Consider the following 15,376-nt stretch of genomic DNA (forward strand, 5'->3'; position numbering starts at 1 on the left):
GTTTCACAGTGAGAGGCCAGAGCCCATGATGCAGCTGACTGAGTTTACAACTCTCTGCAGCTCACTTCGGCCCGTCATGTACCTCGATAATAAAATTTACTTTGAACTTTGGCAGCAGGAAAGCCAGACCAGCAAGAACAGGCACAATGGGCCTGATTCTATTTCTTACGTTCCCGACTCTGGCAAGTGACGACAAGTTGAAAAACAGTGGGGCCTGGTTCTGATTCAAGCGTCTGTGTTACCCGTTGCTTGAAGGTTATCGGAATGTAAGTACTAAAAAGGAATTCCTCTATTAAAACAATTACTCTGACCGATAACGTAAAGACCATAAGCAGCGGTACAGAGAGCTCAGTCTATTAGTTTAACTTGTTTCATTGCAGATTGTCAAGTTGTGCTACTGTTGGCCTGTATAATTATTGGACCTGGAACTATTTTTCTTGCACTTGTTCCAGAAAGTTTATCAATCTGATCAGCTAGCTTTCCAAGGATGGCGGGCAAAAGCTTTGTTCGAACATATACTGCATTCCAAGGTATAAGTGGTCCAAGCTGCACTCTTGCAATGACAGCAGAGGTCTAGAATTTTTTTTTTGGGGGGGAGATTTACAACGCACTGGATGGTCAGAACAGGACAGCAGTCTGAGGTAATTGACAACAGGATCGCCAGTGACTGCAGAAATCCAGAGTAACACACACAAGATGCTGGAGGAACTCTGCGGGTCGGGCAGCATCTATGGAGAGGAATAAACAGTTGATGTGTCCAGGTCGAGACCCTTCATCAGGAAGGGGGAGATTAGGAAGGCGGGCAGAGGCGAAGGAGTACAAGCTGGAAGGTAATAGGTGAAGCCAGGTCATTGGGGGAGGGGGATGAAATGAGAAGCTTGGAGGTGATAGGTGGGAAAGGTAAAGGACTGAAGAAGAGGGAATCTGACAGGAGAGGAGAGTGGACCTTGGGAGCAATGGAAGGAGGAGATGCCCCGGGGGTGGTGTCGGGCAAGTGAAGTGAAGGGGTAAGATGGGAGTCAGAGAGCAAAGGGGAAAGGGGATATATTTCTGGAAGTTGGAGAACTTGATGTCCTCTCTAATAGTTGAGGGAACGTACACTCAGCTTCGCTCCTCCACTATGTCTCATCCAGCTGAGGTTATGAACAGCCATGGTTGAACAGGAATGCCACTTAGTATCTGAAACCTGCCCTACTCCGCGTCCAAAGCACAACCACGTCTCACTTCAAGCCTGCTTTAAAACAGGTAAATTGTTAAATAGGGATGAGCAGTAATGCCCCACCCTGAACAAACAAAAGCAAACAGCAAGGTTGGAGTTAAAAGGAAAAGCTTCAACAAAGGCCAGGATAGAAAACGGAACACAAAATTGTAAAAAAAACTCAAGCTGGCAGAGGAATTAAAAAACTCAAAGCTTCAAAGGCTCATTGAATTTCGGAGAATCTGTACAGTATCCTCCAAGAGGACTGCAGCCTTGTCGTAGGGTCTGGAGGCTCGCGTGCCTCAGTGACCCAGAGAGCGATGTTGGCTGGTGTCAGGGTCTTCTGCTTTGGCTCTTGGTCGGGTCACCCAGGCCAAACAGGTCAAAGGGTAGAGGTCAGGCTAAGAGTGGTCCACCGGTCCTCCAGGCTAGCAACCCTGACTGGTCAAACAAAACTGTTACAGAAAGAGCAACGAAGGATCCTTCGACATCTGTGTGCAATGGTTATGGACAGAAAGAGATGGAGGACTTTCATTGCTGCTGTAAACGCCAGTGATGTAAGTAAGCAAAACAGTATACAACCTAAAATTTGTACTCTTCACAAACATCCATGAAACAAGATACCCCTATTGAATGAAATAGGTGTATAAAGACGCAAGTGTATGAGATCACAAACGCGAGGAAATCTGCAGATGCTGGAAATTCACGCAACACACACAAAATTCTGGTGGGACGCAGCAGGCCAGGCAGCATCTATAGGGAGAAGCGCTGTCGACGTTTCGGGCCGAGACCCTTCGTCAGGATGAGAGGCATCAATCATGTGGAAAACCAAGGCTTCTTCTGAGGGCTGAAATGGCTAACACGAGGGGGCTTAGTTTTAAGGTGCTTGGAAGCAGGTACAAGGGGGATGCCAGGGGTAATTTTTTCATCAGAGTGGTGAGTACATGGAATGTACTGCCGGTGACAATGGTGGAGGGAGATACAATAGGATCTTTAAAGAGACTCTTAGGTTGGTACACGGAGCTTAGAAAAATAGAGGGCTATGCGATAGGGAAATTCTAGGCAGTTTGTAGAGTAGGTTACATGGTCGGCACAACATTATGGGCCGAAGGGCCTGTAATGTGCCGTAGATTTCTATGTTCTATGTTTCTATGAAAGAGGAAAACATGAAGCCCCGCAGCCCCCACCCTCCCACCCTTTGAGTGCAGCCTACGAATATCTAAATTGAAAATTATTAGGACAGTTTAAACTATTCTAAAGCACATGAATAATGAAAGGAAAGTCATGAATGACCAATAAGCTTGTAGTAAGCTTGTAGTTAATAACCACAAAACAATACAAATATTAAATACCTTAATATTTACTAGAGAGATAAATTGGGGAAAAAAAGAGAGATTTGAGATATAATTGGTCTTGATAGCTTTCACCCACACATGTTAAATATGTTAAGGAGGGTATGACTCAATGTAAATAACATTAAACAAATAAAAATGCAAACAGAGGACCGTGGGTGTATCGGCCAAGAGCCTTAATGGAAGCAGCAGGAAGTATCTTTTTTAACTATTTAATGGGACACGGGGAGTTACCGGCAAGGCTGGTTTTTATTCCGAATACCTTCAGTAGAAGCAGTGGAATTCTCACTCGGAGTTCAGAATCAGGTTTAGTATCACCGGCACAGAGGTGCAAAGCGACTTGGGAGCCCTCGTGCGGGATTCCCTGAAGGTTCGGCCGGTGGCGGGGAAGGCAGATGCGGTGCTGGTGTCGTACTCATTTGGAAAGGCCTGGAGTGTGAACGCAAGAATGCAATGCTGAAGGTGGTGCTGCAGCGAGGGAATCTGAGGAAGCGGACCGGGCTGGGGTCCACAGCCATCGCCATACGGCCGCGAAAGGAAATCTCAGTCGCGAAGGTTAGACAATAGGCCGGAGTGAATGGGAGTATCGGAATCACAGCCAGGTGTTCTAAAAGTGTGTAACTAAGCAACAAACAGCTCCAATGACAGGATTATGTGACTCCCCATCCTGCAGACGACATCTACACAATAAGCACTGGGCGGGAGACCTCAGCTAGTAGAAGCTGTTCTCCCCCCATCCTTGCCGTGACTGTTTCTCACAGCCACACGACTACACCCTTCTCTTTACACGGAGGGCGGTAGCTTTAAGGAACAAACTGGCAGACACGGGTGCAACAACACCTATGGACAGGACTGAGAGTGACGTGAGCTGAACACAGGCAAGTGGGACTAGCTCAGGTAGGTTGATGTGGATGTTTTGGGCCAAAGGGACTGTTTCTCTGTTTAATAATTCTACGTGGGCTCTACTTGACGTCTTTATCGAAGTTCAAAGTGAATTTTATTATGTAAGTACAGATATAAGATTCATTTTCCTGTGGGCATTCTCAGCAAATCTATAGAATGGTAACTATAACAGGTTCAGTGAAAGATCAAACATGAGGAAATCTGCAGATGCTGGAAATTCAAACAACAACACACACAAAATGCTGGTGGAACACAGCAGGCCAGGCAGCATCTATAAGGAGAAGCACTGTCGACGTTTCGGGCCGAGACCCTTCGTCAGGACTAACTGAAAGGAGAGATACTAAGAGATTTGAAAGTAGTGGGGAGAGGGGGAAATGCGAAATGATAGGAGAAGACCGGGGGGGGGGGGTGTTGAAGCTAAGAGCTGGAAAGGTGATTGGTGAAAGGGATACAGAGCTGGAGAAGGGAAAGGATCATGGGACGGGAGGCCTCGGGAGAAAAAAAGGGGGGGAGCACCAGAGGGAGAGACAGACTACGCTCTGTCCGCCAGAGAAAGCAGGATCTCCCAGTGGCCACACATTTTAATTCCACGTCCCATTCCCATTCTGATATGTCTATCCATGGCCTCCTCTATTGTCAAAATGAATCCAAACTCAGGTTGGAGGAACAACACCTTATATACCGGCTGGGTAGTCTCCAACCTGACGGCATGAACATTGACTTCTCTAACTTTCGTTAATGCCCCTCCTCCCCTTCTTACCCCATCCCTGACATATTGTTTGGTTTTTTTCTCTCTCTCTGCCCATCACACTGCCTGGTCTCCATCTCCCACTGGTGCTCCCCCCCTTTCTTTCTCCCAAGGCCTCCCGTCCCATGATCCTTTCCCTTCTCCAGCTCTGTATCACTTAGCTTCATCCCACCCCCTCAGGTCTTCTCCTATCATTTTTCATTTCCCCCTCCCCCCACTACTTTCAAATCTCTTAGTATCTCTCCTTTCAGTTAGTCCTGTCGAAGGGTCTCGGCCCGAAACGTCGACAGTACTTCTTCCTATAGATGCTGCCTGGCCTGCTGTGTTCCACCAGCATTTTGTGTGTGTTGTCAGTGAAAGATCAACCATTTTCAAGCTGTGCAAATGCACGTATAAATAAGTAAAAAGGAAGGACATTCTGGCAATTGAGGAAGTGCAGCGTAGATTCACTAGGTTGATTCCTGGGATGGCAGGGCTGTCTTACGCAGAGAGATTGGAGAGATTGGGCTTGTACACGCTGGAATTGAAGAGATTGAGAGGGGATCTGTTTGAAACGTTTAAGATAATTAAAGGATTTGATAGGATTGAGGCAGGTAATATGTTCCAGATGTTGGGAGAGTCCAGTACCAGAGGGCATGGATTGAGAATAAGAGGTCAGTTATTTAAAACAGAGTTGAGGAAGAGCTTCTTCTCCCAGAGAGTTGTGGAGGTGTGGAATGCACTGCCTCGGAAGACGGTGGAGGCCAATTCTCTGGATGCTTTCAAGAAGGAGCTGGATAGATATCTGATGGATAGGGGAATCAAGGGATATGGGGACAAGGCAGGGACTGGGTATTGATAGTGAATGATCAGCCATGATCTCAGAATGGCGGTGCAGACTCGAGGGGCCGAATGGTCTACTTTTGCACCTATTGTCTATTGTAACAATAAGTAACGAGAACATGAGATAAAGAGTCCTTAAAGTGAGATCAGTTGTGGGAACATCTTAATGGATGGGCAAGTGAGTGTAGTTTTGCTCAAAAGCCTGATGGTTGTCGGGTATTAGCTGTTCTTGAACCTGGTGGTACAAGTCCTGAGGCTCTTGCATCTTCTACCTGATGGGGGCAATGAGAAAAGAGCATGATCTGGGTGGTAGGGATCTCTGATGATGGGTGCTGCTTTCTGATGACAGTATTTCGTGTAGATGTGCTCAATAGTTGGGAAGGCTTTACCCGTGATGTACTGGGTCAAATCCAGTATCTTCTGTAGGATTTTCCGTTCAAAGGCTTTGGTGTTTCCATACCAGGCTGTTACACAGCCAGTCAATACACTCTCCTCTACAAATCTATAGAAGCTTGTCGAAGTTTTAGATGTCATGCTGAATCTCTGCAAGCTCCTAAGCATGTAGAGGCACTGCCGTGCTGTGGTGAACTATGTGCCTGTCTGGACACGCCCCCTGCTGACTGCTCCTGTGGCTCCTTCCACAGGCCCCTGTATAAAGGCGATCTGAGGCCTGACGCTCGGCCTCAGTCTCCAGGTCATAGTATGATGGACACTCACTCCTGGTTCCTTCTTCCAGCCAATAAAAGCCGATATCTCGCCTTACGTCTCAGTGTGAGTTATTGATGGTGCATCACGTGCTTTCCTCATAATTGCCCTTACGTGCTGGGTCCGGGACGGATCCTCGGAAATAGTAACACTCAGGAATTTAAAGTTGCTGGCCCTCTCCAACCCTGGTCCTCTGATGATTACTGACCCTTGGACCTCTGGTTTCCCTCTCCTGAAGTCTACATTCAACTCCTTGGTTTTGCTGATATTGAGTGAAAGCTGTTGTTGTGACACCACAATATCCTTCCTATATGCTGATTCAACACTACATTTGATTCAGCCCACCACCGTGCTGTTTTAAGTGAACTTGTATACGGTATTCGACTTGTGCATAGCTGCACAGTAATAGGTGTAAAGCAAGACGAGCTAAGCACAGCCCCAGAAGCCCCTCTTCTCACTCTCACTCAAATCTTCTCCATAATCATAAAACAATAAGACATAGGAGCAGAATTTGGCCACTCAGCCCATCAAATCCTGCCTTCTCCCCAAAACCTTTGACATTCTTACTAATTAGTGAGCATCTATCAACTTCGGTTTTAAATATACAGTACCCAGTGATTTGGCCTCCACAGCTGCCTGTGGCAACGAATTCCACAGATTCATCACCCCCGGCTAAAGAAATTTTGAACAAGTTGAACAAGTTAGGTCTCTATTCATTGGAGCGTAGAAGGTTGAGGGGGGATTTGATCGAGGTATTTAAAATTTTGAGAGGGATAGATAGAGTTGACGTGAATAGGCTGTTTCCATTGAGAGTAGGGGAGATTCAAACGAGAGGACATGATTTGAGAGTTAGGGGGCAGAAGTTTAAGGGAAACACGAGGGGGTATTTCTTTACTCAGAGAGTGATAGCTGTGTGGAATGAGCTTCCTGTAGAAGTAGTAGAGGCCAGTTCAGTTGTGTCATTTAAGGTAAAATTGGATAGGTATATGGACAGGAAAGGAGTGGAGGTTTATGGGCTGAGTGCGGGTAGGTGGGACTAGGTGAGATTAAGCGTTCGGCAAGGACTAGGAGGGCCGAGATGGCCTGTTTCCTTGCTGTGATTGTTATATGGTTATATGGTTAAATTCGTCCTCATCTCAATTTGTGGGCTGTCCAGCACAACCTCACTTATTTGATTTGACTTGAGCAATGCATTTCACTGTATGTTTCATTGTACAAATTACAAATAAGGCTAATACTTATCTTTTTTTAATCTTGTACAGGAAACATTGCAAACACGAAATCCTTCCTTTGGCAACAGCTGAGGATAAAAGGGAAGGAAAAGCCTCCTAGCTTGTATATGAATGGAGCATCCGGGGCCAATTAATTTTCAAGTATCTGCATGTTTATTTAAAGAAAGGTAAACAAGTTATGATGCTGAATGGATGCCAAGTATCATAAACAATGGTGCATAAGAACACGCGCTTGGTCATGTTGTGGGTCATGAATGATTTAACTAGCTAGCCTGTCACCAGGGCAAGAGATAATGTTGGCAGTGCTGATAGGAGACATTCCTGGACATCTCATCATGTGACTTCCTGCTTCCTTCTCACTGATTGGTTTTTGAACATGTCCATCCTGATTGTGTCCCGCCTTCCCATAGCAACTGGCAAGCCGGTGGGTGGAGGGGCAGGGGAAATTGCTCTCAACCAGAGAGTGCTCCTCGACTTTCAATTAAACAGAGCCTCAGCTGACTTCTTCATTACCGGCAAACAGATTGTTGGGAAAAGAAATGCAAAATAACATTCGAGGGATGTTTATCTTCTTGAGTCTGGACACAGCATCTTCCTGGAGACAGTTCAGGAATAGGAATACTTCAGACTCTAAAACATGCATCCTCCTAGAGGACCACAACCTTGTCATTGGGTGGGGAGGCTTGCTTGCCTCAATGACCTGGAGAGCTATGGAGTCAGGGCTTTATGCAAACAGGTCAAAGGGTAGAGGTCAGACTAAGAGTGTCCACCGGTCCTCCAGGTTCGGGGGTTCCACTCAGGGCTAGCAACCCTGACTGGTGAAACAAAACTGTTACAGAAACAGTAATGAAGAATCCCCCACTATCTGTGTGTGATGGTATCAACAGACAGGGATGGGGGACCTTCATTGCTGCCCTCAGTGCCAGTGACTAATTCACAGTGAGTTTAACATGCATGTTTCAGCTTCAGAATCAGATTTATTATCACTGATGTATACTTTGGCGACAGTATGTTACATGAAGAATTATCGCATGCAGGAGAAAATCTGCAGATGCTGGAAATCCAAGCAACACACACAAAATGCCGGAGGAACTCAGCAGGCCAGGCAGCGTCTGTGGAAAAGATCAAACAGTCGGCGTTTCGGGCCGAATGGTCGACTGTAATCTGAAGGGTCTCGGCCCGAAATGTCGACCGTTTGCTCTTTTCTACAGACGCTGCCTGGCCTGCTGAGTTCCTCCAGCATTTCGTGTGCATTGCTCAAAAAATACTATTGTAGGTTACAGTAAGAAATATAAAGCTAAATAAATTACTGGTGTGAAAAGAAAACAAAATAGTGAGATAGTGTTCATGGACTGTTCAGAAATCTGAAGGCCAAGGAGGAGAAGTTGCTTCTAAACTGTGTCTTCAGGCTCCTGCACTTCCTCCCTAACGATCAATGGAGACTGGCGAGCATTCTCCTGACTTCCCCTTCCTGAAGTCCACAATCGATTCCCTGCTCTTACTCAGCCCAGCGGTGTATGAGGTGTCAAGACTCAGCAAGAAGCTCCCCCCCACCCCCCGTGACTTCTGAGCTATCTGACAGCTTTTTGTGGGAGGTAGTTCCGCATTTCAAGCAGCCCTCTGAGTTACAAAGCACTTCTTATGCACCCAACTCAATGGGCTGGTTTAGTAATTAAAGGCTGGGTAGTTTGTACTTCCTTTCCCATCCCCACAAAGAACTTGCAATGATCTGCCAGAACTTGTGGTTTGAGACAGACTCATTAGAAACTGTTAAAAGTTGTGTAGGTAAGTACAGTGCCATGCAAAAATCGGAGACTCCGTAGCTATATGTATGTTCCTAAAACTTTGCTCGGTACTGTACTTAACTACACGGCTTTTAACTGTTGCTAATGTGCCTGTCTCAACCACTACTGCACTACACTAGTAATTTTATGTATTAAACTGTACTGCTGCTGTAAAATAAAAAAACAAATTTCATGATGTGTGAGTGATGATAAACCTGATTCTGATCTGGGTCTCTGTTGTAAACTGATAGTGGGAAGGGGAGAGGGGGAGGGAAGCACCAGGGAGACATTCTGTAGTGATCAATAAACCTATTGTTTGGAATCAGATGACCTTGCCTGGTGTCTCAGGGCTGGGTGTGTCTGTATTTGTACCACTCCCTACCCTCCACTCTTGGCACTCCATCTCTGCCACCTGTCCCATGGCGCTCTACACTCACCATTCCCAACATCCTTTGCCCTCGCCAGATTTACAAACTCGCCCACTGTGCCATGTTGACTGTGCAAAACTCTTGTATGTATGTGCCTGAGACTGTATGTCATGGAAGATTCTACGTCCAGTTGTCTGGTTGGGATTACGTTGTCCCAGTTGATGTAATATCGCAAATTTATCACCGTAGCATATTGCTTTTCAGTGGCAGTGATCATTAGCCGGGGTTTGATTCCCACAACTGTCTGGAAGGAGTTTGTATGTTCCCCTGTGACCTCTTGGGATACATCCAAGTGCTTTAGTTTATTTGGACTTTTCACAGATGTTTGGATTCATGTTATTGAATTGTGGGCACGCTTTGTTAGCGCTGTTAGGAGTTAGGGTATATTGCAAATCTTAATGTCAGCACCAATCCATCTTCAAACCTGAACATGGATTGTAGACCGAATTTAAAATGCAGCTCTGAACAATGGTATTCCTGGAGCTGCAGACTGGAATTGATTGAAAACCAGACAATGCTGATTAACATTCATTTTGGGTGTCTGGACTATGGGTGCGAAGAAGGAGATGTGGGAATTATATGAATTTCAAAAGAAATCTTGAACCTATAGAATTGTCCTGCTGTTACCTTTGATCTTTAGCATATAAAAAAATGTCACGTAATATTGGTTTGAGAAGGCTTCTTTTTCATAGAGCCTCAATATCAAGTCAAGTGAAGTTTATTGTCATTTAACTAAATACATGTACACTGCCAAAAGAGACAATGTTTATCTGAACCAGGTTGTAAAACATAGACAATAATTTAGGAAAGTAAGGATAAAATCTACAGACAGATTACGCATAAACAAACAAAGTAAAGTTCATAAATTAAATACTATCAAGTACAGAACAGATTAACCCGTGGCACTTCAAATGTGATGCGTCAGGGAGTTCAGGAGCCTAATGGCCTGAGGGAAGAAACTGTTTCCCATCCTGACCGTTCTTGTCTTTATGCATCGGAGTCTCCTGCCTGATGGTAGAAAGTCAAAGAGGATGCTGGGTGGACAGGTGTGATCATTGATAATACTAAGGACCCTGTGTATGTGGCACTTTCTCTTGGATTGTCAGGAGACCCCTATGTTCCTCTCAGCTGTTTTCACAGTCCTTTGTAGGACTTCTGTTCGGATGCTCGGCCGCTCCCAGAGCAGATGGAGCTGCAACGCATCAGGATGCTCTCAATGGTGTTGCTGTAAACCGCAGTTAATGTGATGCCTGTTCCTCATTTTTGCTGACTAAAGGACTTCTACTTCAATAGCTTCAGTGTCTCTCGGCTGACTTTGTTCACAGTTACAACACTTGCTCTCAGCTCCCAGCACAACCCTCGGTCTGCGTTGGCCACTGATGCAAAATGGCACAAACTGATGCGGCTATAAAGAAGGCAAGATAGCAGCTATATTTCATCTGCAGTTTGAGGAGACTTAGTTTGTCACCTAAGATACTGGAAATCTTCTACAGATGACCCATGGAGAGCACTCTGACAGGCTGCATCACCTCTTGGTATGGGAGGAGGGAGGCTGCTGTACAGGATCGAAGTAGGTTGCAGAGAGTTGTAAAAGTAGTCGGCTCCATCATAGGTGCTAGCTTCCAAGGCATCCAGGAGATCTTCAGGGAACAGTGCTTCAGGAAGGTGGTGTCCATCATTAAGGACCCCCATCCCCTAGGACATGTCATTGCCACCATCAGGAAGGAGGTACAGAAGCCTGAAGGCACACACTCAACAATTCAGGAACAGCTTCTTCCCCTCTGCCATCCAATTTCTGAATGGACATTGAACCCATGAACACTACCTCACTACTTTTCTATTTCTATTTTTGCACAACTTGTTTTAACTTAGCTATTTAGTATACATATATATATTTACTGTAATCCAGGTTATTTCTACATTTACCATGTATTGCATTGTAGTGCTGCTGCAAAGTTAACGAACTTCATGACATCTCTCGATGATTTTGAACCTGATTCTGATTTCAGTGTGCAGTGGACAATAAAGTCAATCTTTCATCTTGAAATTCCCATGAAGCTGAATGCAGTTAGGCTTACAATGATGGATGAGGCTGACTCCCAAATATTACGTTCTCTTAAAACCATTCCACATCAAGAGTTTTGATTTATCCTTTGGATCACTCGGACTTCTTGAAAGCAATGGGGTCAGCTTCCACTCGAATTCTGGCTTTCACTGGCTCTTGGCCTTGGCTAGAAAGATTCCAATTTCGAGTGTGTTTAGACCAAACCCTTCTAAAAACATTTTTAGTTTCAAAGACCCCCTTCTGTTTATCCACCCCTCTGTTTGCAACAGTACTCCCCTAAGACGGGTTACTCTGATGTTGCCTTGTTCAGAAATAGAAACTTGGCATTCAGAGTTTCTTGGAATGTAGTTATTTACCCACAGGAAAGCAATTTGCAATTACATCGTCCATTTAATGCTGACTGTTTCAAAATTGCTAATGTGAGGACTGTCGTTCAATATTCTTCAAAACAGGACAAGATATTCAGCACATTGCCAAAGAGATAGATGTGGAAGGTACATTTTTAAGATGGAGAGTGGGTGCGTGTTTTTTTTACTTATTCATTTGCCAACATTTATTGCCAATCCCTAGTTGCCCTTGAGAAGGTGGTGATGAGCTGCTTTCTTGAACCTGTGCAGTCCCTGAGGTGTGGGTACACCCACAGTGCTGTTAGGGAGGGAATTCCATGATTTGGACCCAGCGACAAAGAAGGAACGACGGTATGTTTCCAAGTCAGGATGGTGAGTGTCATGGAGGGGATTTCCAAGTGGTGGTGTTCCCAGGTATCTGCTGTTCTCGTCTTTCTAGATGATGGTGGTCGTGGGTCTGGAAGGTGCTGCCTTAGGAACCTTGGTCTGTTGTTGCAGTGCATCTGGTAGATACTACACACTGCTGCAACAGTTTGTCGATGGTTAATGGTTTAGGGAGGCAAACCAATGTTTGGGCCCAGGCAGCCGGGGGCATGCTTTCCGAAGGTGAACCAGCTGTGAGGAAATGAACAACAGGCCAGCAATGTTTGAGGCTTCATTCGGCACTGGTGAGGCCGCAGTTGGAGTATTGTGAGCCGTTTTAGGCCCCTTATTTAAGAGAGGATTCAACGATTCAAGATTCAAAGTACGTTTATTGTCAACGTATGTATGCAGTATTCAACCCTGAAATTCGTCTTCATCACAGACAGCCATGAAACAAAGAAACACTGTGGAACCAAACTGTTCAAAGAAAAATATCAAACTTCATACACCTCCCCATGCAAACGGCAGCAAGAAAAAATGAGCGAAAGAACAGAATATTAAAAAGCACAAAATCAAAAGGCATCAAAAAAACTCTGGTTAGGCCACACTTGGAGTATTGTGTCCGATTCTGGTCGCCTCACTACAGGAAGGGTGTGGAAGCATTGGAAAGGGTACAGAGGAGATTTACCAGGATGCTGCCTGGTTTAGAGAGTTTGGATTATGATCAGAGATTAAAGGAGCTAGGGCTTTACTCTTTGGAGAGGAGGAGGATGAGAGGAGACATGATAGAGGTGTACAAGATATAAAGAGGAATAGACAGAGTGGACAGCCAGCGCCTCTTCCCCAGGGCACCATTACTCAGTACAAGAGGACATGGCTTTAAGGTAAGGAAAGTTTAAGGGGGATATTAGAGGAAGGTTTTTCACTCTGAGAGTGGTTGGTGCGTGGAATGCACTGTCTGAGTCAGTGGTGGAGGCAGATACGCTAGTGAAATTTAAGAGACTACTAGTCAGGTATATGGAGAAAGTTAAGGTGGGGGGGATATATGAGAGGCAGGGTTTAAGGGTCGGCACAACATTGTGGGCCGAAGGGCCTGTAATGTGTTGTACTATTCTATGTTCTATCCAGTTTTTCAGTACAGTTCTGCTCAGTGCTAGTTATCAGTGTTCATGAGGGTTGTTATAGCCAGGGGTGGTGCGTGGCCAAGTGGTTAAGGCGCTCGTTTAGATGTCTGAAGGTCGCTAGTTCGAGCCTTGGCTGAGGCTGTGTGTGTGTCCTTGCGCAAGGCACTGAATCACACATTGCTCTGTGACAACACTGGTGCCAAGCTGTGTGAGTCCTAATGCCCTTCCCTTCCCAACGTTGGTGGCGTGGAGAGGGGAGACTTTCAGCTTGGGCAACTGCTGGTCTTCTATTAAAAAAAAACTTTGCCCAGTCTTGTGCCCTGGAAACTTTCCAAGGTGCAAAACCATGGTCTATCAAGACTAACAGAGGCCTACAATAAGGTCAAGCCTCCACTATCTATTAAGTGCTCCCAATAGCTCTCAATCTCTTTACAAGATGGGTGACCCGAGCCATTGTGGATACTTTTCAGAGATTGCCTGGCGACAGTAGTCACATAACCAGGACTTGTTTTATGACCCGGCTGCTCATACAACCATCCACCACCTGCTCCCATGGCTCCACGTGGCCCTGATCGGAGGTAAGCAGGTGCTACATCTTGCCCAAGGGCCAGCGGAGGGAAGGAGGGCCTCACACCTCCCTCGTTAGAGACATACCTCCACCTCTCCACCCACAAAGAATACATTTACTGTACATAAATTAAAATAAGTAAGTAGTGCAAGAAGACAGAAAAAAAATCAGCAATACTTGGAAACCCTGATTTGGGGGGAAGTGGGGGAGGGTGTGCTGGCTGAGCAGGTGCTACAGTTTGCCCAAGAGGAACCTGCAGGCTAGTGAGGAAGTGAGCTGTTTATACCTCCTTTGGAAGAGACATATCTCCACCCCACCACCCGTGATTGCATTTACCCTATCTATACCCCTCACAATGTTGTAGGCCCATATCAAATCTCCTTTCATTCTCCGATGCCCCAATGCACTCATAGGATGTAACTTATTTCAGTCTAATGGATTATGATCAGAGATTAAGGGAGCTAGGGCTTTACTCTTTGGAGAGGAGGAGGATGAGAGGAGACATGATAGAGGTATACAAGATATTAAGAGGAATAGACAGAGTGGACAGCCAGTGCCTCTTCCCCAGGGCACCACTGCTCAGTACAAGAGGACGTGGCTTTAAGGTAAGGGGAGGGAAGTTCAAGGGGGATATTAGAGGAAGGTTTTTCACTCAGAGAATGGTTGGTGCATGGAATGCACTGCCTGAGTCTGTGGTGGAGGCAGAAACACTAGCGAAATTTAAGAGACTACTAGACAGCCTAGCCTTCCCAAAATAAAAGAGACTACTCATTTGTGACATTAATCTGGTAAACTTTCCTGAACTCTTGTCATCACATATATATTAATTCTTCAGTAAAGAAACAAATACTGTTTACAATATTCCAGATGGATCACCAGTGAAGCATGACCACTCCCTTTGTATATTCAGTCTCTCAGGGAATAAACCAGAAAGTTCTGTTAGCTTTGCTAATTAATCACGGTATTTCCACAATAACCTCTAGGAAGTTTAGGAAATCAGCTCGCTAACTTGTACACAACAATGCAATAATGAGGAACACATGCTGACCAGCGTAACTCTTTTACAGACGCCACGACAGGCTACAGATGCTGGAATCCGGAGCATCAAACAATCTGTTGGAGGAACTCAGCAGGTCGAGTCGCATGCGTGGAGTGAAATGTGCAGTCGGTGCTTCGGGTCGAGATTGAGTTCACGGATAATATCTGACCTGCTGATTTTCAAATTCAGATTTAATTACTGTTGTATTATACATGGATACAACTGAACGAAACAGCGTTCCTCTGGGACCAAGGTACAAAACATACGCAGCGCATTCAAAATAGCGAGCCAGAAAAAAAACATGACCACGTAAAAAAGAACACATATAGTCCAAGACCCTGAGCAACATGTCCCACAGATAGATTGTTCAGATTCTTGGCCGCGGGCGGCCACTGCAATCCTGCCTTACACCGATTGAACACTGGAGGGCAGCACCAATGGAGAGAGCAGCCTCAACCGAGCACGGACGCCACGCTACACCGCCCCCCAGTGTCTCTCTCGTGGATTGCAGCAGCAGGAAAGCCCGCAGCTTGAGGCCTAGTCCTCGCGACAACCAAGGCCTTGCAGCTCCCACATGTCAAGCAACAAGGAAAGCAAACTTGCAGCATCTTACATTATCAATGTCCAACCGGGCCTTGCAATGGCAAGAGAAATGTCCAAGACAATAGCCTAAGGTATCGCATGCCAACTCCAATACC

The 15,376-nt window shown here is 45.6% G+C and overlaps 1 long non-coding RNA gene across 1 annotated transcript; it reads left to right on the plus strand.

Annotated features, from left to right (window-relative positions):
• Nucleotides 1-202: 202 nt before the first annotated feature.
• On the plus strand, nt 203-15,172 carry LOC132381777 (uncharacterized). The gene is made up of 3 exons (XR_009508116.1): nt 203-266; nt 6,991-7,127; nt 14,707-15,172. It is a non-coding gene; the product is annotated as an uncharacterized LOC132381777 (long non-coding RNA).
• Nucleotides 15,173-15,376: the final 204 nt, after the last annotated feature.

The sequence above is a fragment of the Hypanus sabinus genome, chromosome 26, assembly GCF_030144855.1.
Source record: "Hypanus sabinus isolate sHypSab1 chromosome 26, sHypSab1.hap1, whole genome shotgun sequence".
Lineage (NCBI taxonomy): Eukaryota > Metazoa > Chordata > Chondrichthyes > Myliobatiformes > Dasyatidae > Hypanus > Hypanus sabinus.